Source organism: Primulina tabacum, chromosome 10, assembly GCF_025594145.1.
Source record: "Primulina tabacum isolate GXHZ01 chromosome 10, ASM2559414v2, whole genome shotgun sequence".
Taxonomy (NCBI): domain Eukaryota; kingdom Viridiplantae; phylum Streptophyta; class Magnoliopsida; order Lamiales; family Gesneriaceae; genus Primulina; species Primulina tabacum.
The window spans coordinates 38,845,150-38,872,650 of record NC_134559.1 but is presented as its reverse complement, the minus strand read 5'-3'; the positions used below and the strand labels follow the sequence as shown (position 1 = coordinate 38,872,650).

The following is a 27,501-nucleotide window of genomic DNA, read 5'->3' as shown; positions in this document are numbered from 1 at the left end:
ACAAAATTGTAGTCTAATTTGATTGTAACGGCAAACGGACGAGACTCATTACTACGCAATGAGCTGACGAATTTAGCCGAATTCCTTCTCTAAGACCCTCTAATTTGCGATTTACCGCTTCTGTTAGCTTTCGTTTCCTCGAAAATCCGCTTAGGAAGTTCGAAATTCGATTCCGGTTCCATTTTATCGTATCCAGGCAATATAATAGCTTTACATTCGTTATTTCCTTCTTCTTATTTTTTTTTTTTATTTTCTGGAACATTATCGATTTTTGTTGTCGTGAGCCGTTCTTGCGAAGGTATGACGCAGATTACTCCGGAGACGTTAACTCATTAAAACAATTATTTCGACTGTTTTATCTAATTTACGTAAACGGTCGCGACACGAGGTCTTCCCAGGAGGTCACCCATCCTAGCTCTGCCATCGCGCCAGAACGCTTAACTTCATGGTTTATGATTGGGCGAGAGCAGTGCCGCGTGTTGTCCATCGCGCGCCCGCTCCACACGTATCGAGGGATATAAATATAACATCCCACTCAATGTCGGGTGCGATCATACCAGCACTAATGCACCGGATCCTCAGACTCGAAGTTAAGCGAGCTTGCGAGGCTTAGGGCGGTACTGGGTGACCCCCTGGGAAGTCCTCGTGTTGCACCTTTTCGTGTTTTTCTATTTTTGATTACTTGTTGACAGATTTTTCGTCTCAAATCATCTGAATCTCGATCGGGACCAGATAAACAGTTAAATGAAAGTAGCTCGGGCACTGCCGGATTTGGACAAAATTGTAGGCTAATTTGATTGTAAACGGGCAAACGGACGAGACTCATTACTACGCAAGCTGACGAGATTTTTCGCGATTTTCCTCTAAGACCCTCTAATTTGCGATTTACCGTACCTCTCTGCTTAAGCGTTCGTTTCCTCGAGAAATCCGCGTTCTAGGAAGTTCGAAATTCGATTCCGGTTCCATTTTATATATCCCAGGCAATATAATAGCTTTACATTCGTTATTCCTTCTTCTTATTTTTTTTTATTTTCTGGGAACATTTATCGTTTTTGTTGTCGTGAGCCGTTTCTGTGCGAAGGGTATGACGCAGATTACTCCGGAGACGGTTAACTCATTAAAAACAATTATTTCGACTGTTTTATCTATATTTACGTAACGGTCGCGACACGAGGTCTTCCAAGGAGGTCACCCATCCTAGCTCTGCCCTCGCAGCCAGAACGCTTAACTTCATGGTTATGATTGGGCGAGAGCAGTGCCGCGTGTTGTCCATCGCCGCCCGCTCCACACGTACTAAGAGGGATATAAGAATAAACATCCCACTCAATGTCGGGTGCGATCATACCAGCACTAATGCCTCGGATCCCATCAAACTCCGAAGTTAAGCGTGCTTGGGCGAAGCAGTACTAGGGATGGGTGACCCCCTGGGAAGTCTCGTGTTGCACCCTTTTCGTGTTTTCTATTTTGATTACTTGTTGACAGACGATTTTCGGCTCAAATCATCTGAATCTCGATCGGGACCAGATAAGACATGTGAAATGAAAGTAGCTCGGGCACTGCCGGATTTGGACAAAATTGTAGGCTAATTTGATTGTAAACGGCAAACGGACGAGACTCATTACTACGCAATGAGCTGACGAGATTTTAGCCGAATTCCATCTCTAAGACCCTCTAATTTGCGATTTACCGCTTCTGTTAGCTTTCGTTTCTCGAGAAATCCGCTAGGAAGTTCGAAATTCGATTCCTGGTTCCATTTATCGTATCCCATAACATAATAATAGCTTTACATTCGTTATTTCCTTCTTCTTATTTTTTTTTCTATTTTCTGGGAACATTTATCGATTTTTGTTGTCCGTGAGCCGGTTCTGTGCGGAAGGGTATGACGCAGATTACTCCGGAGACGGTTAACTCATTAAAAATCAATTATTTCGACTGTTTTATCCTATAATTTAAGTAAACGGTCGCGGACACGAGGTCTTCCCAGGGAGGTCACCCATCCTAGCTCTGCCATCGCGCCAGAACGCTTAACTTCATGGTTATGATGGGGCGAGAGCAGTGCCGCTGTTGTCCATCGCCCGCCCGCTCCACACGTACTCGAGGGATGATAGAATAAACATCCCACTCAATGTCGGGTGCGAATCATACCAGCACTAATGCAACGGATCCCATTCAGAACTCCGAAGTTAAGCGTGCTTGGGCGAAGAGCAGTACTAGGATGGTGACCCCCTGGGAAGTCCTCGTGTTGCAACCCTTTTCGTGTTTTTCTATTTCTGATTACTTGTTGACAGACGAGTTTCGGCCTCAAATCATCTGAATCTCGATCGGGACCAGATAAGACATGTGAAATGAAAGTAGCTCGGGCACTGCCGGATTTGGACAAAAATTCTAGGCTAATTTGATTGTAAACGGGCAAACGGACGAGACTCATTACTACGCAATGAGCTGACGAGATTTTAGCCGAATTCCTTCTCTAAGACCCTCTAATTTGCGATTTACCGCTTCTGTTAAGCTTTCGTTTTCCCTCGAGAAATCCGCTTAGGAAGTTCGAAATTCGATTCTGGTTCCATTTTATCGTATCCGAGGCCATAATATAGCTTTACATTCGTTATTTCCTTCTTCTTATTTTTTTTTCTATTTTCTGGAACATTTATCGATTTTGTTGTCGTGAGCCGGTTCTGTGCGGAAGGGTATGACGCAGGATTACTCCGGAAGACGGTTAACTCATTAAAAACAATTATTTCGACTGTTTTATCCATAATTTACGTAACGGTCGCGACACGAGGTCTTCCCAGGGAGGTCACCCATCCTAGCTCTGCCATCGCGCCAGAACGCTTAACTTCATGGTTATGATTGGGCGAGAGCAGTGCCGCGTGTTGTCCATCGCCGCCCGCTCCACACGTACTCGAGGGATATAAGAATAACATCCCACTCAATGTCGGGTGCGATCATACCAGCACTAATGCACCGGATCCCATCAGAACTCCGAAGTTAAGCGTGCTTGGGGCGAGAGCAGTACTAGGATGGGTGACCCCCTGGGAAGTCCTCGTGTTGCACCCCTTTTCGTGTTTTTCTATTTTGATTACTTGTTGACAGACGAGTTTCGGCTCAAATCATCTGAATCTCGATCGGGACCAGATAAGACATGTGAAATGAAAGTAGCTCGGGCACTGCCGGATTTGGACAAAATTGTAGGCTAATTTGATTGTAAACGGGCAAACGGACGAGACTCATTACTACGCAATGAGCTGACGAGATTTTAGCCGAATTCCTTCTCTAAGACCCTCTAATTTGCGATTTACCGCTTCTGTTAAGCTTTCGTTTCCTCGAGAAATCCGCTTAGGAAGTTCGAAATTCGATTCCGGTTCAATTTTATCGTATCCCAGGCATAATAATAGCTTTACATTCGTTATTTCCTTCTTCTTATTTTTTTCTATTTTCTGGGAACATTTATCGATTTTTGTTGTCGTGAGCCGGTTCTGTGCGGAAGGGTATGACGCAGATTACTACCGGAGACGGTTAACTCATTAAAAACAATTATTTCGACTGTTTTATCCATAATTTACGTAAACGGTCGCGACACGAGGTCTTCCAGGGAGGTCACCCATCCTAGCTCTGCCATCGCGCCAGAACGCTTAACTTCATGGTTATGATTGGGCGAGAGCAGTGCCGCGTGTTGTCCATCGCCGCCCGCTCCACACGTACTCGAGGGATATAAGAATAAACATCCCACTCAATGTCGGGTGCGATCATACCAGCACTAATGCACCGGATCCCATCAGAACTCCGAAGTTAAGCGTGCTTGGGCGAAAGCGCAAGTACTAGGATGGGTGACCCCCTGGGAAGTCCTCGTGTTGCATCCCTTTTCGTGTTTTTCTATTTTTGATTACTTGTTGACAGACGAGTTTTCGGCTCAAATCATCTGAATCTCGATCGGGACCAGATAAGACATGTGAAATGAAAGTAGCTCGGGCACTGCCGGATTTGGACAAAATTGTAGGCTAATTTGATTGTAAACGGCAAACGGACGAGACTCATTACTACGCAATGAGCTGACGAGATTTTAGCCGAATTCCTTCTCTAAGACCCTCTAATTTGCGATTTACCGCTTCTGTTAAGCTTTCGTTTCCTCGAGAAATCGCTTAGGAAGTTCGAAATTCGATTCCGGTTCCATTTTATCGTATCCGAGGAATAATAAGAGCTTTACATTCGTTATTTCCTTCTTCTTATTTTTTTTCTATTTTCTAGGGAAATTTATCGATTTTTGTTGTCGTGAGCCGGTTCTGTGCGGAAGGGTATGACGCAGATTACTCCGGAGACGGTTAACTCATTAAAAACAATTATTTCGACTGTTTTATCCATAATTTACGTAAACGTTCGCGACACGAGGTCTTCCCAGGGAGGTCACCCATCCTACCTCTGCCATCGCGCCAGAACGCTTAACTTCATGGTTATGATTGGGCGAGAGCAGTGCCGCGTGTTGTCCATCGCCGCCCGCTCCACACGTACTCGAGGGATATAAGAATAAACATCCCACTCAATGTCGGGTGCGATCATACCAGCACTAATGCACCGGATCCCATCAGAACTCCGAAGTTAAGCGTGCTTGGGCGAGAGGCAGTACTAGGATGGGTGACCCCCTGGGAAGTCCTCGTGTTGCACCCCTTTTCGTGTTTTTCTATTTTGATTACTTGTTGACAGACGATTTTCGGCTCAAATCATCTGAATCTCGATCGGGACCAGATAAGACATGTGAAATGAAAGTAGCTCGGGCACTGCCGGATTTGACAAAATTCTAGGCTAATTTGATTGTAAATGGGCAAACGGACGAGACTCATTACTACGCAATGAGTTGACGAGATTTTAGCCGAATTCCTTCTCTAAGACCCTCTAATTTGCGATTTACCGCTTCTGTTAAGCTTTCGTTTCCTCGAGAAATCCGCTTAGGAAGTTCGAAATTCGATTCCGGTTCCATTTTATCGTATCCAAGGCATAATAATAGCTTTACATTCGTTATTTCCTTCTTCTTATTTTTTTTCTATTTTCTGGGAACATTTATCGATTTTTGTTGTCGTGAGCCGGTTCTGTGCGGAAGGGTATGACGCAGATTACTCCGGAGACGGTTAACTCATTAAAAACAATTATTTCGACTGTTTATCCATAATTTACGTAAACGGTCGCGACACGAGGTCTTCCCAGGGAGGTCACCCATCCTAGCTCTGCCATCGCGCCAGAACGCTTAACTTCATGGTTATGATTGGGCGAGAGCAGTGCCGCGTGTTGTCCATCGCCGCCCGCTCCACACGTACTCGAGGGATATAAGAATAAACATCCCACTCAATGTCGGGTGCGATCATACCAGCACTAATGCACCGGATCCCATCAGAACTCCGAAGTTAAGCGTGCTTGGGCGAGAGCAGTACTAGGATGGGTGACCCCCTGGGAAGTCCTCGTGTTGCACCCCTTTTCGTGTTTTTCTATTTTTGATTACTTGTTGACAGACGATTTTCGGCTCAAATCATCTGAATCTCGATCGGGACCAGATAAGACATGTGAAATGAAAGTAGCTCGGGCACTGCCGGATTTGGACAAAATTGTAGGCTAATTTGATTGTAAACGGGCAAACGGACGAGACTCATTACTACGCAATGAGCTGACGAGATTTTAGCCGAATTCCTTCTCTAAGACCCTCTAATTTGCGATTTACCGCTTCTGTTAAGCTTTCGTTTCCTCGAGAAATCCGCTTAGGAAGTTCGAAATTCGATTCCGGTTCCATTTTATCGTATCCCAAGGCATAATAATAGCTTTACATTCGTTATTTCCTTCTTCTTATTTTTTTTTCTATTTTCTGGGAACATTTATCGATTTTTGTTGTCGTGAGCCGGTTCTGTGCGGAAGGGTATGACGCAGATTACTCCGGAGACGGTTAACTCATTAAAAACAATTATTTCGACTGTTTTATCCATAATTTACGTAAACGGTCGCGACACGAGGTCTTCCCAGGGAGGTCACCCATCCTAGCTCTGCCATCGCGCCAGAACGCTTAACTTCATGGTTATGATTGGGCGAGAGCAGTGCCGCGTGTTGTCCATCGCCGCCCGCTCCACACGTACTCGAGGGATATAAGAATAAACATCCCACTCAATGTCGGGTGCGATCATACCAGCACTAATGCACCGGATCCCATCAGAACTCCGAAGTTAAGCGTGCTTGGGCGAGAGCAGTACTAGGATGGGTGACCCCCTGGGAAGTCCTCGTGTTGCACCCTTTTCGTGTTTTTCTATTTCTGATTACTTGTTGACAGACGAGTTTCGGCTCAAATCATCTGAATCTCGATCGGGACCAGATAAGACATGTGAAATGAAAGTAGCTCGGGCACTGCCGGATTTGGACAAAATTGTAGGCTAATTTGATTGTAACGGGCAAACGGACGAGACTCATTACTACGCAATGAGCTGACGAGATTTTAGCCGAATTCCTTCTCTAAGACCCTCTAATTTGCGATTTACCGCTTCTGTTAAGCTTTCGTTTTCCTCGAGAAATCCGCTTAGGAAGTTCGAAATTCGATTCCGGTTCCATTTTATCGTATCCCAGGCATAATAATAGCTTTACATTCGTTATTTCCTTCTTCTTATTTTTTTTTCTATTTTCTGGGAACATTTATCGATTTTTGTTGTCGTGAGCCGGTTCTGTGCGGAAGGGTATGACGCAGATTACACCGGAGACGGTTAACTCATTAAAAACAATTATTTCGACTGTTTTATCCATAATTTACGTAAACGGTCGCGACACGAGATCTTCCCAGGGAGGTCACCCATCCTAGCTCTGCCATCGCGCCAGAACGCTTAACTTCATGGTTATGATTGGGCGAGAGCAGTGCCGCCTGTTGTCCATCGCCGCCCGCTCCACACGTACTCGAGGGATATAAGAATAAACATCCACTCAATGTCGGGTGCGATCATACCAGCACTAATGCCACCGGATCCCTTCAGAACTCCGAAGTTATGCGTGCTTGGGCGAAGAGCAGTATTAGGATGGGTGACCCCATGGGAAGTCCTCGTGTTGCAGCCCTTTTCGTGTTTTTCTATTTGTGATTACTTGTTGACAGACGATTTTCGGCTCAAATCATCTGAATCTCGATCGGGACCAGACTAAGACATGTGAAATGAAAGTAGCTCGGGCACTGCCGGATTTGGACAAAATTGTAGGCTAATTTGATTGTAAACGGGCAAACGGACGAGACTCATTACTACGCAATGAGCTGACGAGATTTTAGCCGAATTCCTTCTCTAAGACCCTCTAATTTGCGATTTACCGCTTCTGTTAAGCTTTCGTTTCCTCGAGAAATCCGCTTAGGAAGTTCGAAATTCGATTCTGGTTCCATTTTATCGTATCCTAAGCATAATAATAGCATTACATTCGTTATTTCCTTCTTCTTATTTTTTTTCTATTTTCTGGGAACATTTATCGATTTTTGTTGTCGTGAGCCGGTTCTGTGCGGAAGGGTATGACGCAGATTACTCCGGAGACGGTTAACTCATTAAAAACAATTATTTCGACTGTTTTATCCATAATTTACGTAAACGGTCGCGACACGAGGTCTTCCCAGGGAGGTCACCCATCCTAGCTCTGCCATCGCGCCAGAACGCTTAACTTCATGGTTATGATTGGGCGAGAGCAGTGCCGCGTGTTGTCCATCGCCGCCAGCTCCACACGTACTCGAGGGATATAAGAATAAACATCCCACTCAATGTCGGGTGCGATCATACCAGCACTAATGCACCGGATCCCATCAGAACTCCGAAGTTAAGCGTGCTTGGGCGAGAGCAGTACTAGGATGGGTGACCCCCTGGGAAGTCCTCGTGTTGCACCCCTTTTCGTGTTTTTCTATTTCTGATTACTTGTTGACAGAAGAGTTTCGGCTCAAATCATCTAAATCTCGATCGGGACCAGATAAGACATGTGAAATGAAAGTAGCTCGGGCACTGCCGGATTTGGACAAAATTCTAGGCTAATTTGATTGTAAACGGGCAAACGGACGAGACTCATTACTACGCAATGAGCTGACGAGATTTTAGCCGAATTCCTTCTCTAAGACCCTCTAATTTGCGATTTACCGCTTCTGTTAAGCTTTCGTTTTTTTCGAGAAATCCGCTTAGGAAGTTCGAAATTCGATTCCGGTTCCATTTTATCGTATCCGAGGCATAATAATAGCTTTACATTCGTTATTTCCTTCTTCTTATTTTTTTTCTATTTTCTGGGAACATTTATAGATTTTTGTTGTCGTGAGCCGGTTCTGTGCGGAAGGGTATGACGCAGATTACTCCGGAGACGGTGAACTCATTAAAAACAATTATTTCGACTGTTTTATCCATAATTTACGTAAACGGTCGCGACACGAGGTCTTCCGAGGGAGGTCACCCATCCTAGCTCTGCCATCGCGTCAGAACGCTTAACTTCATGGTTATGATTGGGCGAGAGCAGTGCCGCGTGTTGTCCATCGCCGCCCGCTCCACACGTACTCGAGGGATATAAGAATAAACATCCCACTCAATGTCAGGTGCGATCATACCAGCACTAATGCACCGGATCCCATCAGAACTCCGAAGTTAAGCGTGCTTGGGCGAAAGCGCAGTACTAGGATGGGTGACCCCCTGGGAAGTCCTCGTGTTGCACCCCTTTTCGTGTTTTTCTATTTTTGATTACTTGTTGACAGACGAGTTTCGGCTCAAATCATCTGAATCTCGATCGGGACCAGATAAGACATGTGAAATGAAAGTAGCCTCGGGCACTGCCGGATTTGGACAAAATTGTAGGCTAATTTGATTGTAAACGGGCAAACGGACGAGACTCATTACTACGCAATGAGCTGACGAGATTTTAGCCGAATTCCTTCTCTAAGACCCTCTAATTTGCGATTTACCGCTTCTGTTAAGCTTTCGTTTTCTCGAGAAATCCGCTTAGGAAGTTCGAAATTCGATTCCGGTTCCATTTTATCGTATCCGAGGCATAATAATAGCTTTACATTCGTTATTTCCTTCTTCTTATTTTTTTTCTATTTTCTGGGAACATTTATCGATTTTTGTTGTCGTGAGCCGGTTCTGTGCGGAAGGGTATGACGCAGATTACTCCGGAGACGAATAACTCATTAAAAACAATTATTTCGACTGTTTTATCCATAATTTACGTAAACGGTCGCGACACGAGGTCTTCCCAGGGAGGTCACCCATCCTAGCTCTGCCATCGCGCCAGAACGCTTAACTTCATGGTTATGATTGGGCGAGAGCAGTGCCACGTGTTGTCCATCGCCGCCCGCTCCACACGTACTCGAGGGATATAAGAATAAACATCCCACTCAATGTCGAGTGCGATCATACCAGCACTAATGCACCGGATCCCATCAGAACTCCGAAGTTAAGCGTGCTTGGGCGAAAGCGCAGTACTAGGATCGGTGACCACCTGGGAAGTCCTCGTGTTGCACCCCTTTTCGTGTTTTTCTATTTTTGATTACTTGTTGACGGACGATTTTCTGCTCAAATCATCTGAATCTCGATCGGGACCAAATAAGACATGTGAAATCAGCGTAGCTCGGGTACTGCCTGATTTGGACAAAATTGTAGGCTAATTTTATTGTAAACGGGCAAACGGACGAGACTCATTACTCCGCAAAGTGCTCGCGAGATTTTAGCTAAATTTCTTCTCTAAGACCCTCTAAGTTGCGATTTACAACTTCTGTTAATGTTTCGTTTCCTCAAAAAATCCGTTTAGGAAGTTCGAAATTCGATTCCGGATCCATTTTATCGTATCCCAGGAATAATAATAGCTTTACATTCATAGAAGTCCTCGTGTTGCACCCCTTTTCGTGTTTTTCTATTTTTGATTACTTGTTGACAGACGATTTTCGGCTCAAATCATCTGAATCTCGATCGGGACCAGATAAGACATGTGAAATGAAAGTAGCTCGGGCACTACCGGATTTGGACAAAATTGTAGGCTAATTTGATTGTAAACGGGCAAACGGACGAGACTCATTACTACGCAATGAGCTGACGAGATTTTATCCGAATTTCTTCTCTAAGACCCTCTAATTTGCGATTTACCGCTTCTGTTAAGCTTTCGTTTCCTCGAGAAATCCGCTTAGGAAGTTCGAAATTCGATTCCGGTTCCATTTTATCGTATCCCAGGCATAATAACAGCTTTACATTCGTTATTTCCTTCTTCTTATTTTTTTTTCTATTTTCTGGGAACATTTATCGATTTTTGTTGTCGTGAGCCGGTTCTGTGCGGAAGGGTATGACGCAGATTACTCCGGAGACGGTGAACTCATTAAAAACAATTATTTCGACTGTTTTATCCATAATTTACGTAAACGGTCGCGACACGAGGTCTTCCCAGGGAGGTCACCCATCCTAGCTCTGCCATCGCGCCAGAACGCTTAACTTCATGGTTATGATTGGGCGAGAGCAGTGCCGCGTGTTGTCCATCGCCGCCCGCTCCACACGTACTCGAGGGATATAAGAATAAACATCCCACTCAATGTCGGGTGCGATCATACCAGCACTAATGCATCGGATCCCATCAGAACTCCGAAGTTAAGCGTGCTTGGGCGAAAGCGCAGTACTAGGATGGGTGACCCCCTGGGAAGTTCCTCGTGTTGCACCCCTTTTCGTGTTTTTCTATTTTTGATTACTTGTTGACAGACGATTTTCGGCTCAAATCATCTGAATCTCGATCGGGACCAGATAAGACATGTGAAATGAAAGTAGCTCGGGCACTGCCGGATTTGGACAAAATTGTAGGCTAATTTGATTGTAAACGGGCAAACGGACGAGACTCATTACTACGCAATGAGTTGACGAGATTTTATCCGAATTCCTTCTCTAAGACCCTCTAATCTGCGATTTACCGCTTCTGTTAAGCTTTCGTTTCCTCGAGAAATCCGCTTAGAAAGTTCGAAATTCGATTCGGGTTCCACTTTATCGTATCCCAAGCATAATAATAGCTTTACATTCGTTATTTCCTTCTTCTTATTTTTTTTTCTATTTTCTGGGAACATTTATTCATTTTTGTTGTCGTGAGTCGGTTCTGTGTGGAAGGGTATGACGCAGATTACTCCGGAGACGGTCAACTCATTAAAAACAATATTTCGACTGTTTTATCCATAATTACGTAAACGGTCGCGACACGAGGTCTTCCCAGGGAGGTCACCCATCATAGCTCTGCCATCGCGCCAGAACGCTTAACTTCATGGTTATGATTGGGCGAGAGCAGTGCCGCAGTGTTGTCCATCGCCGCCCGCTCCACACGTACTCGAGGGATATAAGAATAAACATCCCACTCAATGTCGGGTGCGATCATACCAGCACTAATGCACCGGATCCCATCAGAACTCCGAAGTTAAGCGTGCTTGGGCGAAGAGCAGTACTAGGATGGGTGACCCCCTGGGAAGTCCTCGTGTTGCACCCCTTTTCGTGTTTTTCTATTTCTGATTACTTGTTGACAGACGAGTTTCGGCTCAAATCATCTGAATCTCGATCGGGACCAGATAAGACATGTGAAATGAAAGTAGCTCGGGCACTGCCGGATTTGGACAAAATTGTAGGCTAATTTGATTGTAAACGGGCAAACGGACGAGACTCATTACTACGCAATGAGCTGACGAGATTTTAGCCGAATTCCTTCTCTAAGACCCTCTAATTTGCGATTTACCGCTTCTGTTAAGCTTTCGTTTCCTCGAGAAATCCGCTTAGGAAGTTCGAAATTCGATTCCGGTTCCATTTTATCGTATCCGAGGCATAATAATAGCTTTACATTCGTTATTTCCTTCTTCTTATTTTTTTTTCTATTTTCTGGGAACATTTATCGATTTTTGTTGTCGTGAGCCGGTTCTGTGCGGAAGGGTATGACGCAGATTACTCCGGAGACGGATAACTCATTAAAAACAATTATTTCGACTGTTTTATCCATAATTTACGTAAACGGTCGCGACACGAGGTCTTCCCAGGGAGGTCACCCATCCTAGCTCTGCCATCGCGCCAGAACGCTTAACTTCATGGTTATGATTGGGCGAGAGCAGTGCCGCGTGTTGTCCATCGCCGCCCGCTCCACACGTACTCGAGGGATATAAGAATAAACATCCCACTCAATGTCGGGTGCGATCATACCAGCACTAATGCACCGGATCCCATCAGAACTCCGAAGTTAAGCGTGCTTGGGCGAAAGCGCAGTACTAGGATCGGTGACCCCCTGGGAAGTCCTCGTGTTGCACCCCTTTTCGTGTTTTTCTATTTTTGATTACTTGTTGACAGACGATTTTCTGCTCAAATCATCTGAATCTCGATCGGGACCAAATAAGACATGTGAAATCAGCGTAGCTCGGGTACTGCCTGATTTGGACAAAATTGTAGGCTAATTTTATTGTAAACGGGCAAACGGACGAGACTCATTACTCCGCAAAGTGCTCGCGAGATTTTAGCTAAATTTCTTCTCTAAGACCCTCTAAGTTGCGATTTACAACTTCTGTTAATGTTTCGTTTCCTCAAAAATCCGTTTAGGAAGTTCGAAATTCGATTCCGGATCCATTTTATCGTCTCCCAGGAATAATAATAGCTTTACATTCATAGAAGTCCTCGTGTTGCACCCCTTTTCGTGTTTTTCTATTTTTGATTACTTGTTGACAGACGATTTTTCGGCTCAAATCATCTGAATCTCGATCGGGACCAGATAAGACATGTGAAATGAAAGTAGCTCGGGCACTACCGGATTTGGACAAAATTGTAGGCTAATTTGATTGTAAACGGGCAAACGGACGAGACTCATTACTACGCAATGAGCTGACGAGATTTTAGCCGAATTTCTTCTCTAAGACCCTCTAATTTGCGATTTACCGCTTCTGTTAAGCTTTCGTTTCCTCGAGAAATCCGCTTAGGAAGTTCGAAATTCGATTCCGGTTCCATTTTATCGTATCCCAGGCATAATAATAGCTTTACATTCGTTATTTCCTTCTTCTTATTTTTTTTCTATTTTCTGGGAACATTTATCGATTTTTGTTGTCGTGAGCCGGTTCTGTGCGGAAGGGTATGACGCAGATTACTCCGGAGACGGTGAACTCATTAAAAACAATTATTTCGACTGTTTTATCCATAATTTACGTAAACGGTCGCGACACGAGGTCTTCCCAGGGAGGTCACCCATCCTAGCTCTGCCATCGCGCCAGAACGCTTAACTTCATGGTTATGATTGGGCGAGAGCAGTGCCGCGTGTTGTCCATCGCCGCCCGCTCCACACGTACTCGAGGGATATAAGAATAAACATCCCACTCAATGTCGGGTGCGATCATACCAGCACTAATGCACCGGATCCCATCAGAACTCCGAAGTTAAGCGTGCTTGGGCGAAAGCGCAGTACTAGGATGGGTGACCCCCTGGGAAGTCCTCGTGTTGCACCCCTTTTCGTGTTTTTCTATTTTTGATTACTTGTTGACAGACGATTTTCGGCTCAAATCATCTGAATCTCGATCGGGACCAGATAAGACATGTGAAATGAAAGTAGCTCGGGCACTGCCGGATTTGGACAAAATTGTAGGCTAATTTGATTGTAAACGGGCAAACGGACGAGACTCATTACTACGCAATGAGCTGACGAGATTTTAGCCGAATTCCTTCTCTAAGACCCTCTAATTTGCGATTTACCGCTTCTGTTAAGCTTTCGTTTCCTCGAGAAATCCGCTTAGGAAGTTCGAAATTCGATTCCGGTTCCATTTTATCGTATCCCAGGCATAATAATAGCTTTACATTCGTTATTTCCTTCTTCTTATTTTTTTTCTATTTTCTGGGAACATTTATCGATTTTTGTTGTCGTGAGCCGGTTCTGTGCGGAAGGGTATGACGCAGATTACTCCGGAGACGGTGAACTCATTAAAAACAATTATTTCGACTGTTTTATCCATAATTTACGTAAACGGTCGCGACACGAGGTCTTCCCAGGGAGGTCACCCATCCTAGCTCTGCCATCGCGCCAGAACGCTTAACTTCATGGTTATGATTGGGCGAGAGCAGTGCCGCGTGTTGTCCATCGCCGCCCGCTCCACACGTACTCGAGGGATATAAGAATAAACATCCCACTCAATGTCGGGTGCGATCATACCAGCACTAATGCACCGGATCCCATCAGAACTCCGAAGTTAAGCGTGCTTGGGCGAAGAGCAGTACTAGGATGGGTGACCCCCTGGGAAGTCCTCGTGTTGCACCCCTTTTCGTGTTTTTCTATTTTGATTACTTGTTGACAGACGATTTTCGGCTCAAATCATCTGAATCTCGATCGGGACCAGATAAGACATGTGAAATGAAAGTAGCTCGGGCACTGCCGGATTTGGACAAAATTGTAGGCTAATTTGATTGTAAACGGGCAAACGGACGAGACTCATTACTACGCAATGAGCTGACGAGATTTTAGCCGAATTCCTTCTCTAAGACCCTCTAATTTGCGATTTACCGCTTCTGTTAAGCTTTCGTTTCCTCGAGAAATCCGCTTAGGAAGTTCGAAATTCGATTCCGGTTCCATTTTATCGTATCCCAGGCATAATAATAGCTTTACATTCGTTATTTCCTTCTTCTTATTTTTTTTCTATTTTCTGGGAACATTTATCGATTTTTGTTGTCGTGAGCCGGTTCTGTGCGGAAGGGTATGACGCAGATTACTCCGGAGACGGTGAACTCATTAAAAACAATTATTTCGACTGTTTTATCCATAATTTACGTAAACGGTCGCGACACGAGGTCTTCCCAGGGAGGTCACCCATCCTAGCTCTGCCATCGCGCCAGAACGCTTAACTTCATGGTTATGATTGGGCGAGAGCAGTGCCGCGTGTTGTCCATCGCCGCCCGCTCCACACGTACTCGAGGGATATAAGAATAAACATCCCACTCAATGTCGGGTGCGATCATACCAGCACTAATGCACCGGATCCCATCAGAACTCCGAAGTTAAGCGTGCTTGGGCGAAAGCGCAGTACTAGGATGGGTGACCCCCTGGGAAGTCCTCGTGTTGCACCCCTTTTCGTGTTTTTCTATTTTTGATTACTTGTTGACAGACGATTTTCGGCTCAAATCATCTGAATCTCGATCGGGACCAGATAAGACATGTGAAATGAAAGTAGCTCGGGCACTGCCGGATTTGGACAAAATTGTAGGCTAATTTGATTGTAAACGGGCAAACGGACGAGACTCATTACTACGCAATGAGCTGACGAGATTTTAGCCGAATTCCTTCTCTAAGACCCTCTAATTTGCGATTTACCGCTTCTGTTAAGCTTTCGTTTCCTCGAGAAATCCGCTTAGGAAGTTCGAAATTCGATTCCGGTTCCATTTTATCGTATCCCAGGCATAATAATAGCTTTACATTCGTTATTTCCTTCTTCTTATTTTTTTTTCTATTTTCTGGGAACATTTATCGATTTTTGTTGTCGTGAGCCGGTTCTGTGCGGAAGGGTATGACGCAGATTACTCCGGAGACGGTTAACTCATTAAAAACAATTATTTCGACTGTTTTATCCATAATTTACGTAAACGGTCGCGACACGAGGTCTTCCCAGGGAGGTCACCCATCCTAGCTCTGCCATCGCGCCAGAACGCTTAACTTCATGGTTATGATTGGGCGAGAGCAGTGCCGCGTGTTGTCCATCGCCGCCCGCTCCACACGTACTCGAGGGATATAAGAATAAACATCCCACTCAATGTCGGGTGCGATCATACCAGCACTAATGCACCGGATCCCATCAGAACTCCGAAGTTAAGCGTGCTTGGGCGAAGAGCAGTACTAGGATGGGTGACCCCCTGGGAAGTCCTCGTGTTGCACCCCTTTTCGTGTTTTTCTATTTTTGATTACTTGTTGACAGACGATTTTCGGCTCAAATCATCTGAATCTCGATCGGGACCAGATAAGACATGTGAAATGAAAGTAGCTCGGGCACTGCCGGATTTGGACAAAATTGTAGGCTAATTTGATTGTAAACGGGCAAACGGACGAGACTCATTACTACGCAATGAGCTGACGAGATTTTAGCCGAATTCCTTCTCTAAGACCCTCTAATTTGCGATTTACCGCTTCTGTTAAGCTTTCGTTTCCTCGAGAAATCCGCTTAGGAAGTTCGAAATTCGATTCCGGTTCCATTTTATCGTATCCCAGGCATAATAATAGCTTTACATTCGTTATTTCCTTCTTCTTATTTTTTTTCTATTTTCTGGGAACATTTATCGATTTTTGTTGTCGTGAGCCGGTTCTGTGCGGAAGGGTATGACGCAGATTACTCCGGAGACGGTTAACTCATTAAAAACAATTATTTCGACTGTTTTATCCATAATTTACGTAAACGGTCGCGACACGAGGTCTTCCCAGGGAGGTCACCCATCCTAGCTCTGCCATCGCGCCAGAACGCTTAACTTCATGGTTATGATTGGGCGAGAGCAGTGCCGCGTGTTGTCCATCGCCGCCCGCTCCACACGTACTCGAGGGATATAAGAATAAACATCCCACTCAATGTCGGGTGCGATCATACCAGCACTAATGCACCGGATCCCATCAGAACTCCGAAGTTAAGCGTGCTTGGGCGAAGAGCAGTACTAGGATGGGTGACCCCCTGGGAAGTCCTCGTGTTGCACCCCTTTTCGTGTTTTTCTATTTTTGATTACTTGTTGACAGACGATTTTCGGCTCAAATCATCTGAATCTCGATCGGGACCAGATAAGACATGTGAAATGAAAGTAGCTCGGGCACTGCCGGATTTGGACAAAATTGTAGGCTAATTTGATTGTAAACGGGCAAACGGACGAGACTCATTACTACGCAATGAGCTGACGAGATTTTAGCCGAATTCCTTCTCTAAGACCCTCTAATTTGCGATTTACCGCTTCTGTTAAGCTTTCGTTTCCTCGAGAAATCCGCTTAGGAAGTTCGAAATTCGATTCCGGTTCCATTTTATCGTATCCCAGGCATAATAATAGCTTTACATTCGTTATTTCCTTCTTCTTATTTTTTTTCTATTTTCTGGGAACATTTATCGATTTTTGTTGTCGTGAGCCGGTTCTGTGCGGAAGGGTATGACGCAGATTACTCCGGAGACGGTTAACTCATTAAAAACAATTATTTCGACTGTTTTATCCATAATTTACGTAAACGGTCGCGACACGAGGTCTTCCCAGGGAGGTCACCCATCCTAGCTCTGCCATCGCGCCAGAACGCTTAACTTCATGGTTATGATTGGGCGAGAGCAGTGCCGCGTGTTGTCCATCGCCGCCCGCTCCACACGTACTCGAGGGATATAAGAATAAACATCCCACTCAATGTCGGGTGCGATCATACCAGCACTAATGCACCGGATCCCATCAGAACTCCGAAGTTAAGCGTGCTTGGGCGAAGAGCAGTACTAGGATGGGTGACCCCCTGGGAAGTCCTCGTGTTGCACCCCTTTTCGTGTTTTTCTATTTTTGATTACTTGTTGACAGACGATTTTCGGCTCAAATCATCTGAATCTCGATCGGGACCAGATAAGACATGTGAAATGAAAGTAGCTCGGGCACTGCCGGATTTGGACAAAATTGTAGGCTAATTTGATTGTAAACGGGCAAACGGACGAGACTCATTACTACGCAATGAGCTGACGAGATTTTAGCCGAATTCCTTCTCTAAGACCCTCTAATTTGCGATTTACCGCTTCTGTTAAGCTTTCGTTTCCTCGAGAAATCCGCTTAGGAAGTTCGAAATTCGATTCCGGTTCCATTTTATCGTATCCGAGGCATAATAATAGCTTTACATTCGTTATTTCCTTCTTCTTATTTTTTTTCTATTTTCTGGGAACATTTATCGATTTTTGTTGTCGTGAGCCGGTTCTGTGCGGAAGGGTATGACGCAGATTACTCCGGAGACGGTTAACTCATTAAAAACAATTATTTCGACTGTTTTATCCATAATTTACGTAAACGGTCGCGACACGAGGTCTTCCCAGGGAGGTCACCCATCCTAGCTCTGCCATCGCGCCAGAACGCTTAACTTCATGGTTATGATTGGGCGAGAGCAGTGCCGCGTGTTGTCCATCGCCGCCCGCTCCACACGTACTCGAGGGATATAAGAATAAACATCCCACTCAATGTCGGGTGCGATCATACCAGCACTAATGCACCGGATCCCATCAGAACTCCGAAGTTAAGCGTGCTTGGGCGAAGAGCAGTACTAGGATGGGTGACCCCCTGGGAAGTCCTCGTGTTGCACCCCTTTTCGTGTTTTTCTATTTTTGATTACTTGTTGACAGACGATTTTCGGCTCAAATCATCTGAATCTCGATCGGGACCAGATAAGACATGTGAAATGAAAGTAGCTCGGGCACTGCCGGATTTGGACAAAATTGTAGGCTAATTTGATTGTAAACGGGCAAACGGACGAGACTCATTACTACGCAATGAGCTGACGAGATTTTAGCCGAATTCCTTCTCTAAGACCCTCTAATTTGCGATTTACCGCTTCTGTTAAGCTTTCGTTTCCTCGAGAAATCCGCTTAGGAAGTTCGAAATTCGATTCCGGTTCCATTTTATCGTATCCCAGGCATAATAATAGCTTTACATTCGTTATTTCCTTCTTCTTATTTTTTTTTCTATTTTCTGGGAACATTTATCGATTTTTGTTGTCGTGAGCCGGTTCTGTGCGGAAGGGTATGACGCAGATTACTCCGGAGACGGTGAACTCATTAAAAACAATTATTTCGACTGTTTTATCCATAATTTACGTAAACGGTCGCGACACGAGGTCTTCCCAGGGAGGTCACCCATCCTAGCTCTGCCATCGCGCCAGAACGCTTAACTTCATGGTTATGATTGGGCGAGAGCAGTGCCGCGTGTTGTCCATCGCCGCCCGCTCCACACGTACTCGAGGGATATAAGAATAAACATCCCACTCAATGTCGGGTGCGATCATACCAGCACTAATGCACCGGATCCCATCAGAACTCCGAAGTTAAGCGTGCTTGGGCGAAGCGCAGTACTAGGATGGGTGACCCCCTGGGAAGTCCTCGTGTTGCACCCCTTTTCGTGTTTTTCTATTTTTGATTACTTGTTGACAGACGATTTTCGGCTCAAATCATCTGAATCTCGATCGGGACCAGATAAGACATGTGAAATGAAAGTAGCTCGGGCACTGCCGGATTTGGACAAAATTGTAGGCTAATTTGATTGTAAACGGGCAAACGGACGAGACTCATTACTACGCAATGAGCTGACGAGATTTTAGCCGAATTCCTTCTCTAAGACCCTCTAATTTGCGATTTACCGCTTCTGTTAAGCTTTCGTTTCCTCGAGAAATCCGCTTAGGAAGTTCGAAATTCGATTCCGGTTCCATTTTATCGTATCCGAGGCATAATAATAGCTTTACATTCGTTATTTCCTTCTTCTTATTTTTTTTCTATTTTCTGGGAACATTTATCGATTTTTGTTGTCGTGAGCCGGTTCTGTGCGGAAGGGTATGACGCAGATTACTCCGGAGACGGTTAACTCATTAAAAACAATTATTTCGACTGTTTTATCCATAATTTACGTAAACGGTCGCGACACGAGGTCTTCCCAGGGAGGTCACCCATCCTAGCTCTGCCATCGCGCCAGAACGCTTAACTTCATGGTTATGATTGGGCGAGAGCAGTGCCGCGTGTTGTCCATCGCCGCCCGCTCCACACGTACTCGAGGGATATAAGAATAAACATCCCACTCAATGTCGGGTGCGATCATACCAGCACTAATGCACCGGATCCCATCAGAACTCCGAAGTTAAGCGTGCTTGGGCGAAGAGCAGTACTAGGATGGGTGACCCCCTGGGAAGTCCTCGTGTTGCACCCCTTTTCGTGTTTTTCTATTTTTGATTACTTGTTGACAGACGATTTTCGGCTCAAATCATCTGAATCTCGATCGGGACCAGATAAGACATGTGAAATGAAAGTAGCTCGGGCACTGCCGGATTTGGACAAAATTGTAGGCTAATTTGATTGTAAACGGGCAAACGGACGAGACTCATTACTACGCAATGAGCTGACGAGATTTTAGCCGAATTCCTTCTCTAAGACCCTCTAATTTGCGATTTACCGCTTCTGTTAAGCTTTCGTTTCCTCGAGAAATCCGCTTAGGAAGTTCGAAATTCGATTCCGGTTCCATTTTATCGTATCCCAGGCATAATAATAGCTTTACATTCGTTATTTCCTTCTTCTTATTTTTTTTCTATTTTCTGGGAACATTTATCGATTTTTGTTGTCGTGAGCCGGTTCTGTGCGGAAGGGTATGACGCAGATTACTCCGGAGACGGTGAACTCATTAAAAACAATTATTTCGACTGTTTTATCCATAATTTACGTAAACGGTCGCGACACGAGGTCTTCCCAGGGAGGTCACCCATCCTAGCTCTGCCATCGCGCCAGAACGCTTAACTTCATGGTTATGATTGGGCGAGAGCAGTGCCGCGTGTTGTCCATCGCCGCCCGCTCCACACGTACTCGAGGGATATAAGAATAAACATCCCACTCAATGTCGGGTGCGATCATACCAGCACTAATGCACCGGATCCCATCAGAACTCCGAAGTTAAGCGTGCTTGGGCGAAAGCAGTACTAGGATGGGTGACCCCCTGGGAAGTCCTCGTGTTGCACCCCTTTTCGTGTTTTTCTATTTTTGATTACTTGTTGACATACGATTTTCGGCTCAAATCATCTGAATCTCGATCGGGACCAGATAAGACATGTGAAATGAAAGTAGCTCGGGCACTGCCGGATTTGGACAAAATTGTAGGCTAATTTGATTGTAAACGGGCAAACGGACGAGACTCATTACTACGCAATGAGCTGACGAGATTTTAGCCGAATTCCTTCTCTAAGACCCTCTAATTTGCGATTTACCGCTTCTGTTAAGCTTTCGTTTCCTCGAGAAATCCGCTTAGGAAGTTCGAAATTCGATTCCGGTTCCATTTTATCGTATCCAAGCATAATAATAGCTTTACATTCGTTATTTCCTTCTTCTTATTTTTTTTTCTATTTTCTGGGAACATTTATCGATTTTTGTTGTCGTGAGCCGGTTCTGTGCGGAAGGGTATGACGCAGATTACTCCGGAGACGGTTAACTCATTAAAAACAATTATTTCGACTGTTTTATCCATAATTTACGTAAACGGTCGCGACACGAGGTCTTCCCAGGGAGGTCACCCATCCTAGCTCTGCCATCGCGCCAGAACGCTTAACTTCATGGTTATGATTGGGCGAGAGCAGTGCCGCGTGTTGTCCATCGCCGCCCGCTCCACACGTACTCGAGGGATATAAGAATAAACATCCCACTCAATGTCGGGTGCGATCATACCAGCACTAATGCACCGGATCCCATCAGAACTCCGAAGTTAAGCGTGCTTGGGCGAAGCGCAGTACTAGGATGGGTGACCCCCTGGGAAGTCCTCGTGTTGCACCCCTTTTCGTGTTTTTCTATTTTTGATTACTTGTTGACAGACGATTTTCGGCTCAAATCATCTGAATCTCGATCGGGACCAGATAAGACATGTGAAATGAAAGTAGCTCGGGCACTGCCGGATTTGGACAAAATTGTAGGCTAATTTGATTGTAAACGGGCAAACGGACGAGACTCATTACTACGCAATGAGCTGACGAGATTTTAGCCGAATTCCTTCTCTAAGACCCTCTAATTTGCGATTTACCGCTTCTGTTAAGCTTTCGTTTCCTCGAGAAATCCGCTTAGGAAGTTCGAAATTCGATTCCGGTTCCATTTTATCGTATCCTAGGCATAATAATAGCTTTACATTCGTTATTTCCTTCTTCTTATTTTTTTTTCTATTTTCTGGGAACATTTATCGATTTTTGTTGTCGTGAGCCGGTTCTGTGCGGAAGGGTATGACGCAGATTACTCCGGAGACGGTTAACTCATTAAAAACAATTATTTCGACTGTTTTATCCATAATTTACGTAAACGGTCGCGACACGAGGTCTTCCCAGGGAGGTCACCCATCCTAGCTCTGCCATCGCGCCAGAACGCTTAACTTCATGGTTATGATTGGGCGAGAGCAGTGCCGCGTGTTGTCCATCGCCGCCCGCTCCACACGTACTCGAGGGATATAAGAATAAACATCCCACTCAATGTCGGGTGCGATCATACCAGCACTAATGCACCGGATCCCATCAGAACTCCGAAGTTAAGCGTGCTTGGGCGAAGAGCAGTACTAGGATGGGTGACCCCCTGGGAAGTCCTCGTGTTGCACCCCTTTTCGTGTTTTTCTATTTTTGATTACTTGTTGACAGACGATTTTCGGCTCAAATCATCTGAATCTCGATCGGGACCAGATAAGACATGTGAAATGAAAGTAGCTCGGGCACTGCCGGATTTGGACAAAATTGTAGGCTAATTTGATTGTAAACGGGCAAACGGACGAGACTCATTACTACGCAATGAGCTGACGAGATTTTAGCCGAATTCCTTCTCTAAGACCCTCTAATTTGCGATTTACCGCTTCTGTTAAGCTTTCATTTCCTCGAGAAATCCGCTTAGAAAGTTCGAAATTCGATTACGGTTCCATTTTATCGTATCCTAAGCTTAATAATAGCTTTACATTCGTTATTTCTTTTTCTTATTTTTTTCTATTTTCTGGGAACATTTATTCATTTTTGTTGTCGTGAGCCGGTTCTGTGTGGAAGGGTATGACGCAGATTACTCCGGAGACGGTTAACTCATTAAAAACAATATTTCGACTGTTTTATCCATAATTTACGTAAACGGTCGCGACACGAGGTTTTCCCAAGGAGGTCACCCATCCTAGCTCTGCCATCGCGCCAGAACGCTTAACTTCATGGTTATGATTGGGCGAGAGCAGGGCCGCGTGTTGTCCATCGCCGCCCGCTCCACACGTACTCGAGGGATATAAGAATAAACATCCCACTCAATGTCGGGTGCGATCATACCAGCACTAATGCATCGGATCCCATCAGAACTCCGAAGTTAAGCGTGCTTGGGCGAAAGCGCAGTACAAGGATGGGTGACCCCCTGGGAAGTCCTCGTGTTGCACCCCTTTTCGTGTTTTTCTATTTTTGATTACTTGTTGACAGACGATTTTCGGCTCAAATCATCTGAATCTCGATCGGGACCAGATAAGACATGTTAAATGAAAGTAGCTCGGGCACTGCCGGATTTGAACAAAATTGTAGGGTAATTTGATTGTAAACGAGAAAACGGAGGAGACTCATTACTACGCAATGAGCTGACGAGATTTTATCCGAATTCCTTCTCTAAGACCCTCTAATTTGCGATTTACCGCTTCTGTTAAGCTTTCATTTCCTCGAGAAATCCGCTTAGAAAGTTCGAAATTCGATTCCGGTTCCATTTTATCGTATCCTAAGCCTAATAATAGCTTTACATTCGTTATTTCCTTCTTCTTATTTTTTTCTATTTTCTGGGAACATTTATTCATTTTTGTTGTCGTGAGCCGGTTCTGTGTGGAAGGGTATGACGCAGATTACTCCGGAGACGGTTAACTCATTAAAAACAATATTTCGACTGTTTTATCCATAATTTACGTAAACGGTCGCGACACGAGGTTTTCCCAAGGAGGTCACCCATCCTAGCTCTGCCATCGCGCCAGAACGCTTAACTTCATGGTTATGCATGGGCGAGAGTAGTGCCACGTGTTGTCCATCGCCGCCCGCTCCACACGTACTCGAGGGATATAAGAATAAACATCCCACTCAATGTCGGGTGCGATCATACCAGCACTAATGCACCGGATCCCATCAGAACTCCGAAGTTAAGGTGCTTGGGCGAGAGCAGTACTAGGATGGCTAACCTCCTGGGAAGTCCTCGTGTTGCACCCCTTTTCGTGTTTTTCTATTTTTGATTACATGTTGACATACGATTTTCGGCTCAAATCATCTGAATCTCGATCGGGACCAGATAAGACATGTGAAATGAAAGTAGCTCGGGCACTGCCGGATTTGGACAAAATTGTAGGCTAATTTGATTGTAAACGGGCAAACGGACGAGACTCATTACTACGCAATAAGCTGACGAGATTTTAGCCGAATTCCTTCTCTAAGACCCTCTAATTTGCGATTTACCGCTTTTGTTCAACTTTCGTTTCCTCCAGAAATCCGCCTAGGAAGTTCGAAATTCGATTCAGGTTGCATTTTATCGTATCCCAGGCATAATAATAGCTTTACATTCGTTATTTCCTTCTTCTTATTTTTTTTCTATTTTCTGGGAACATTTATCGATTTTTGTTGTCGTGAGCCGGTTCTGTGCGGAAGGGTATGACGCAGATTACTCCGGAGACGGTGAACTCATTAAAAACTATTATTTCGACTGTTTTATCCATAATTTACGTAAACGGTCGCGACACGAGGTCTTCCCAGGAGGTCACCCATCCTAGCTCTGCCATCGCGCCAGAACGCTTAACTTCATGGTTATGATTGGGCGAGAGCAGGGCCGCGTGTTGTCCATCGCCGCCCGCTCCACACGTACTCGAGGGATATAAGAATAAACATCCCACTCAATGTCGGGTGCGATCATACCAGCACTAATGCACCGGATCCCATCAGAACTCCGAAGTTAAGGTGCTTGGGCGAAGAGCAGTACTAGGATGGGTGACCCTCCTGGGAAGTCCTCGTGTTGCACCCCTTTTCGTGTTTTTCTATTTTTGATTACTTGTTGACATACGATTTTTGGCTCAAATCATCTGAATCTCGATCGGGACCAGATAAGACATGTGAAATGAAAGTAGCTCGGGCACTGCCGGATTTGGACAAAATTGTAGGCTAATTTGATTGTAAACGGGCAAACGGACGAGACTCATTACTACGCAATGAGCTGACGAGATTTTAGCCGAATTCCTTCTCTAAGACCCTCTAATTTGCGATTTAACGCTTCTGTTAAGCTTTCGTTTCCTCGAGAAATCCGCTTAGGAAGTTCGAAATTCGATTCCGGTTCCATTTTATCGTATCCAAGGCATAATAATAGCTTTACATTCGTTATTTCCTTCTTCTTATTTTTTTTCTATTTTCTGGGAACATTTATCGATTTTTGTTGTCGTGAGCCGGTTCTGTGCGGAAGGGTATGACGCAGATTACTCCGGAGACGGTTAACTCATTAAAAACAATTATTTCGACTGTTTTATCCATAATTTACGTAAACGGTCGCGATACGAGGTCTTCCCAGGGAGGTCACCCATCCTAGCTCTGCCATTGCGCCAGAACGCTTAACTTCATGGTTATGATTGGGCGAGAGCAGTGCCGCGTGTTGTCCATCGCCGCCCGCTCCACACGTACTCGAGGGATATAAGAATAAACATCCCACTCAATGTCGGGTGCGATCATACCAGCACTAATGCACCGGATCCCATCAGAACTCCGAAGTTAAGCGTGCTTGGGCGAAAGCGCAGTACTAGGATGGGTGACCCCCTGGGAAGTCCTCGTGTTGCACCCCTTTTCGTGTTTTTCTATTTTTGATTACTTGTTGACAGACGATTTTTCGGCTCAAATCATCTGAATCTCGATCGGGACCAGATAAGACATGTTAAATGAAAGTAGCTCGGGCACTGCCGGATTTGAACAAAATTGTAGGCTAATTTGATTGTAAACGGGCAAACGGACGAGACTCATTACTACGCAATGAGCTGACGAGATTTTATCCGAATTTCTTCTCTAAGACCCTCTAATTTGCGATTTACCGCTTCTGTTAAGCTTTCGTTTCCTCGAGAAATCCGCTTAGGAAGTTCGAAATTCGATTCCGGTTCCATTTTATCGTATCCCAGGCATAATAACAGCTTTACATTCGTTATTTTCTTCTTCTTATTTTTTTTTCTATTTTCTGGGAACATTTATCGATTTTTGTTGTCGTGAGCCGGTTTTTGGGCGGAAGGGTATGACGCAGATGACTCAAATCATCTGAATCTCGATCGGGACCAGATAAAACATGTGAAATGAAAGTAGCTCGGGCACTGCCGGATTTGGACAAAATTGTAGGCTAATTTGATTCTAAACGGGCAAACGGACGAGACTCATTACTACGCAATGAGCTGACGAGGTTTTAGCCGAATTCCTTCTCTAAGACCCTCTAATTTGCGATTTACCGCTTCTGTTCAGCTTTCGTTTTCTCGAGAAATCCGCCTAGGGAGTTCGAAATTCGATTCCTGTTCCATTTTATCGTATCCAAGGCATAATAATAGCTTTACATTCGTTATTTCCTTCTTATTTTTTTTCTATTTTCTGGGAACATTTATCGATTTTTGTTGTCGTGAGCCGGTTCTGTGCGGAAGGGTATGACGCAGATTACTCCGGAGAGGTTAACTCATTAAAAACAATTATTTCGACTGTTTTATCCATAATTTACGTAAACGGTCGCGACACGAGGTCTTCCCATGGAGGTCACCCATCCTAGCTCTGCCATCGCCAGAACGCTTAACTTCATGGTTATGATTAGGCGAGAGCAGTGCCGCGTGTTGTCCATCGCCGCCCGCTCCACACGTACTCGAGGGATATAAGAATAAACATCCCACTCAATGTCGGGTGCGATCATACCAGCACTAATGCACCGGATCCCATCAGAACTCCGAAGTTAAGCGTGCTTGGGCGAAGCGCAGTACTAGGATGGGTGACCCCCTGGGAAGTCCTCGTGTTGCACCCCTTTTCGTGTTTTTCTATTTTTGATTACTTGTTGACACACGATTTTCGGCTCAAATCATCTGAATCTCGATCGGGACCAGATAAAACATGTGAAATGAAAGTAGCTCGGGCACTGCCGGATTTGGACAAAATTGTAGGCTAATTTGATTGTAAACGGGCAAACGGACGAGACTCATTACTACGCAATGAGCTGACGAGATTTTAGCCGAATTCCTTCTCTAAGACCCTCTAATTTGCGATTTACCGCTTCTGTTCAGCTTTCGTTTTCTCGAGAAATCCGCTTAGGAAGTTCGAAATTCGATTCCGGTTCCATTTTATCGTATCCGAGGCATAATAATAGCTTTACATTCGTTATTTCCTTCTTCTTATTTTTTTTCTATTTTCTGGGAACATTTATCGATTTTTGTTGTCGTGAGCCGGTTCTGTGCGGAAGGGTATGACGCAGATTACTCCGGAGACGGTTAACTCATTAAAAACAATTATTTCGACTGTTTTATCCATAATTTACGTAAACGGTCGCGACACGAGGTCTTCCCAGGGAGGTCACCCATCCTAGCTCTGCCATCGCGCCAGAACGCTTAACTTCATGGTTATGATTGGGCGAGAGCAGTGCCGCGTGTTGTCCATCGCCGCCCGCTCCACACGTACTCGAGGGATATAAGAATAAACATCCCACTCAATGTCGGGTGCGATCATACCAGCACTAATGCACCGGATCCCATCAGAACTCCGAAGTTAAGCGTGCTTGGGCGAAAGCGCAGTACTAGGATGGGTGACCCCCTGGGAAGTCCTCGTGTTGCACCCCTTTTCGTGTTT

The 27,501-nt window shown here is 45.0% G+C and overlaps 29 non-coding genes and 3 pseudogenes across 29 annotated transcripts; all 32 read left to right on the top strand.

The window, feature by feature from the left end:
- The first annotated feature begins 1,331 nt into the window (after positions 1-1,331).
- On the top strand, positions 1,332-1,448 carry LOC142511752 (5S ribosomal RNA; annotated as a pseudogene).
- Positions 1,449-2,130: 682 nt separating this feature from the next.
- On the top strand, positions 2,131-2,251 carry LOC142510779 (5S ribosomal RNA; annotated as a pseudogene).
- Positions 2,252-2,937: 686 nt separating this feature from the next.
- On the top strand, positions 2,938-3,057 carry LOC142510179 (5S ribosomal RNA). Its single transcript, XR_012808306.1, has one exon. It is a non-coding gene; the product is annotated as a 5S ribosomal RNA (ribosomal RNA).
- A 681-nt stretch (positions 3,058-3,738) lies between these two features.
- On the top strand, positions 3,739-3,860 carry LOC142516001 (5S ribosomal RNA). Its single transcript, XR_012811819.1, has one exon. It is a non-coding gene; the product is annotated as a 5S ribosomal RNA (ribosomal RNA).
- A 682-nt stretch (positions 3,861-4,542) lies between these two features.
- Positions 4,543-4,662, top strand: LOC142513086 (5S ribosomal RNA). The gene has a single exon (XR_012809051.1). It is a non-coding gene; the product is annotated as a 5S ribosomal RNA (ribosomal RNA).
- Positions 4,663-5,342: 680 nt separating this feature from the next.
- On the top strand, positions 5,343-5,461 carry LOC142509429 (5S ribosomal RNA). Its single transcript, XR_012807603.1, has one exon. It is a non-coding gene; the product is annotated as a 5S ribosomal RNA (ribosomal RNA).
- Positions 5,462-6,146: 685 nt separating this feature from the next.
- Positions 6,147-6,265, top strand: LOC142515853 (5S ribosomal RNA). Its single transcript, XR_012811675.1, has one exon. It is a non-coding gene; the product is annotated as a 5S ribosomal RNA (ribosomal RNA).
- A 682-nt stretch (positions 6,266-6,947) lies between these two features.
- LOC142510829 (5S ribosomal RNA) lies at positions 6,948-7,068 on the top strand (annotated as a pseudogene).
- Positions 7,069-7,752: 684 nt separating this feature from the next.
- On the top strand, positions 7,753-7,871 carry LOC142509313 (5S ribosomal RNA). The gene has a single exon (XR_012807493.1). It is a non-coding gene; the product is annotated as a 5S ribosomal RNA (ribosomal RNA).
- Positions 7,872-8,555: 684 nt separating this feature from the next.
- Positions 8,556-8,676, top strand: LOC142515606 (5S ribosomal RNA). The gene has a single exon (XR_012811442.1). It is a non-coding gene; the product is annotated as a 5S ribosomal RNA (ribosomal RNA).
- A 684-nt stretch (positions 8,677-9,360) lies between these two features.
- LOC142507373 (5S ribosomal RNA) lies at positions 9,361-9,481 on the top strand. The gene has a single exon (XR_012805633.1). It is a non-coding gene; the product is annotated as a 5S ribosomal RNA (ribosomal RNA).
- Positions 9,482-10,538: 1,057 nt separating this feature from the next.
- LOC142516888 (5S ribosomal RNA) lies at positions 10,539-10,660 on the top strand. The gene has a single exon (XR_012812658.1). It is a non-coding gene; the product is annotated as a 5S ribosomal RNA (ribosomal RNA).
- A 683-nt stretch (positions 10,661-11,343) lies between these two features.
- On the top strand, positions 11,344-11,463 carry LOC142513154 (5S ribosomal RNA). Its single transcript, XR_012809115.1, has one exon. It is a non-coding gene; the product is annotated as a 5S ribosomal RNA (ribosomal RNA).
- A 684-nt stretch (positions 11,464-12,147) lies between these two features.
- On the top strand, positions 12,148-12,268 carry LOC142517588 (5S ribosomal RNA). The gene has a single exon (XR_012813327.1). It is a non-coding gene; the product is annotated as a 5S ribosomal RNA (ribosomal RNA).
- Positions 12,269-13,324: 1,056 nt separating this feature from the next.
- Positions 13,325-13,445, top strand: LOC142514419 (5S ribosomal RNA). Its single transcript, XR_012810313.1, has one exon. It is a non-coding gene; the product is annotated as a 5S ribosomal RNA (ribosomal RNA).
- A 683-nt stretch (positions 13,446-14,128) lies between these two features.
- LOC142513153 (5S ribosomal RNA) lies at positions 14,129-14,248 on the top strand. The gene has a single exon (XR_012809114.1). It is a non-coding gene; the product is annotated as a 5S ribosomal RNA (ribosomal RNA).
- Positions 14,249-14,930: 682 nt separating this feature from the next.
- LOC142514418 (5S ribosomal RNA) lies at positions 14,931-15,051 on the top strand. Its single transcript, XR_012810312.1, has one exon. It is a non-coding gene; the product is annotated as a 5S ribosomal RNA (ribosomal RNA).
- A 684-nt stretch (positions 15,052-15,735) lies between these two features.
- On the top strand, positions 15,736-15,855 carry LOC142513152 (5S ribosomal RNA). The gene has a single exon (XR_012809113.1). It is a non-coding gene; the product is annotated as a 5S ribosomal RNA (ribosomal RNA).
- A 683-nt stretch (positions 15,856-16,538) lies between these two features.
- LOC142513151 (5S ribosomal RNA) lies at positions 16,539-16,658 on the top strand. Its single transcript, XR_012809112.1, has one exon. It is a non-coding gene; the product is annotated as a 5S ribosomal RNA (ribosomal RNA).
- Positions 16,659-17,341: 683 nt separating this feature from the next.
- LOC142513150 (5S ribosomal RNA) lies at positions 17,342-17,461 on the top strand. Its single transcript, XR_012809111.1, has one exon. It is a non-coding gene; the product is annotated as a 5S ribosomal RNA (ribosomal RNA).
- A 683-nt stretch (positions 17,462-18,144) lies between these two features.
- LOC142513149 (5S ribosomal RNA) lies at positions 18,145-18,264 on the top strand. The gene has a single exon (XR_012809110.1). It is a non-coding gene; the product is annotated as a 5S ribosomal RNA (ribosomal RNA).
- Positions 18,265-18,948: 684 nt separating this feature from the next.
- On the top strand, positions 18,949-19,068 carry LOC142513915 (5S ribosomal RNA). The gene has a single exon (XR_012809838.1). It is a non-coding gene; the product is annotated as a 5S ribosomal RNA (ribosomal RNA).
- A 683-nt stretch (positions 19,069-19,751) lies between these two features.
- LOC142513147 (5S ribosomal RNA) lies at positions 19,752-19,871 on the top strand. The gene has a single exon (XR_012809108.1). It is a non-coding gene; the product is annotated as a 5S ribosomal RNA (ribosomal RNA).
- A 683-nt stretch (positions 19,872-20,554) lies between these two features.
- Positions 20,555-20,673, top strand: LOC142509249 (5S ribosomal RNA). Its single transcript, XR_012807433.1, has one exon. It is a non-coding gene; the product is annotated as a 5S ribosomal RNA (ribosomal RNA).
- A 683-nt stretch (positions 20,674-21,356) lies between these two features.
- On the top strand, positions 21,357-21,476 carry LOC142513914 (5S ribosomal RNA). The gene has a single exon (XR_012809837.1). It is a non-coding gene; the product is annotated as a 5S ribosomal RNA (ribosomal RNA).
- Positions 21,477-22,160: 684 nt separating this feature from the next.
- LOC142513146 (5S ribosomal RNA) lies at positions 22,161-22,280 on the top strand. Its single transcript, XR_012809107.1, has one exon. It is a non-coding gene; the product is annotated as a 5S ribosomal RNA (ribosomal RNA).
- Positions 22,281-22,960: 680 nt separating this feature from the next.
- Positions 22,961-23,081, top strand: LOC142506448 (5S ribosomal RNA). The gene has a single exon (XR_012804741.1). It is a non-coding gene; the product is annotated as a 5S ribosomal RNA (ribosomal RNA).
- Positions 23,082-23,762: 681 nt separating this feature from the next.
- On the top strand, positions 23,763-23,880 carry LOC142515284 (5S ribosomal RNA). Its single transcript, XR_012811138.1, has one exon. It is a non-coding gene; the product is annotated as a 5S ribosomal RNA (ribosomal RNA).
- Positions 23,881-24,562: 682 nt separating this feature from the next.
- On the top strand, positions 24,563-24,682 carry LOC142507032 (5S ribosomal RNA). The gene has a single exon (XR_012805299.1). It is a non-coding gene; the product is annotated as a 5S ribosomal RNA (ribosomal RNA).
- Positions 24,683-25,365: 683 nt separating this feature from the next.
- LOC142514417 (5S ribosomal RNA) lies at positions 25,366-25,486 on the top strand. Its single transcript, XR_012810311.1, has one exon. It is a non-coding gene; the product is annotated as a 5S ribosomal RNA (ribosomal RNA).
- A 1,080-nt stretch (positions 25,487-26,566) lies between these two features.
- On the top strand, positions 26,567-26,686 carry LOC142513913 (5S ribosomal RNA). The gene has a single exon (XR_012809836.1). It is a non-coding gene; the product is annotated as a 5S ribosomal RNA (ribosomal RNA).
- Positions 26,687-27,369: 683 nt separating this feature from the next.
- Positions 27,370-27,490, top strand: LOC142514416 (5S ribosomal RNA). Its single transcript, XR_012810310.1, has one exon. It is a non-coding gene; the product is annotated as a 5S ribosomal RNA (ribosomal RNA).
- The last annotated feature ends 11 nt before the right edge of the window (positions 27,491-27,501 follow it).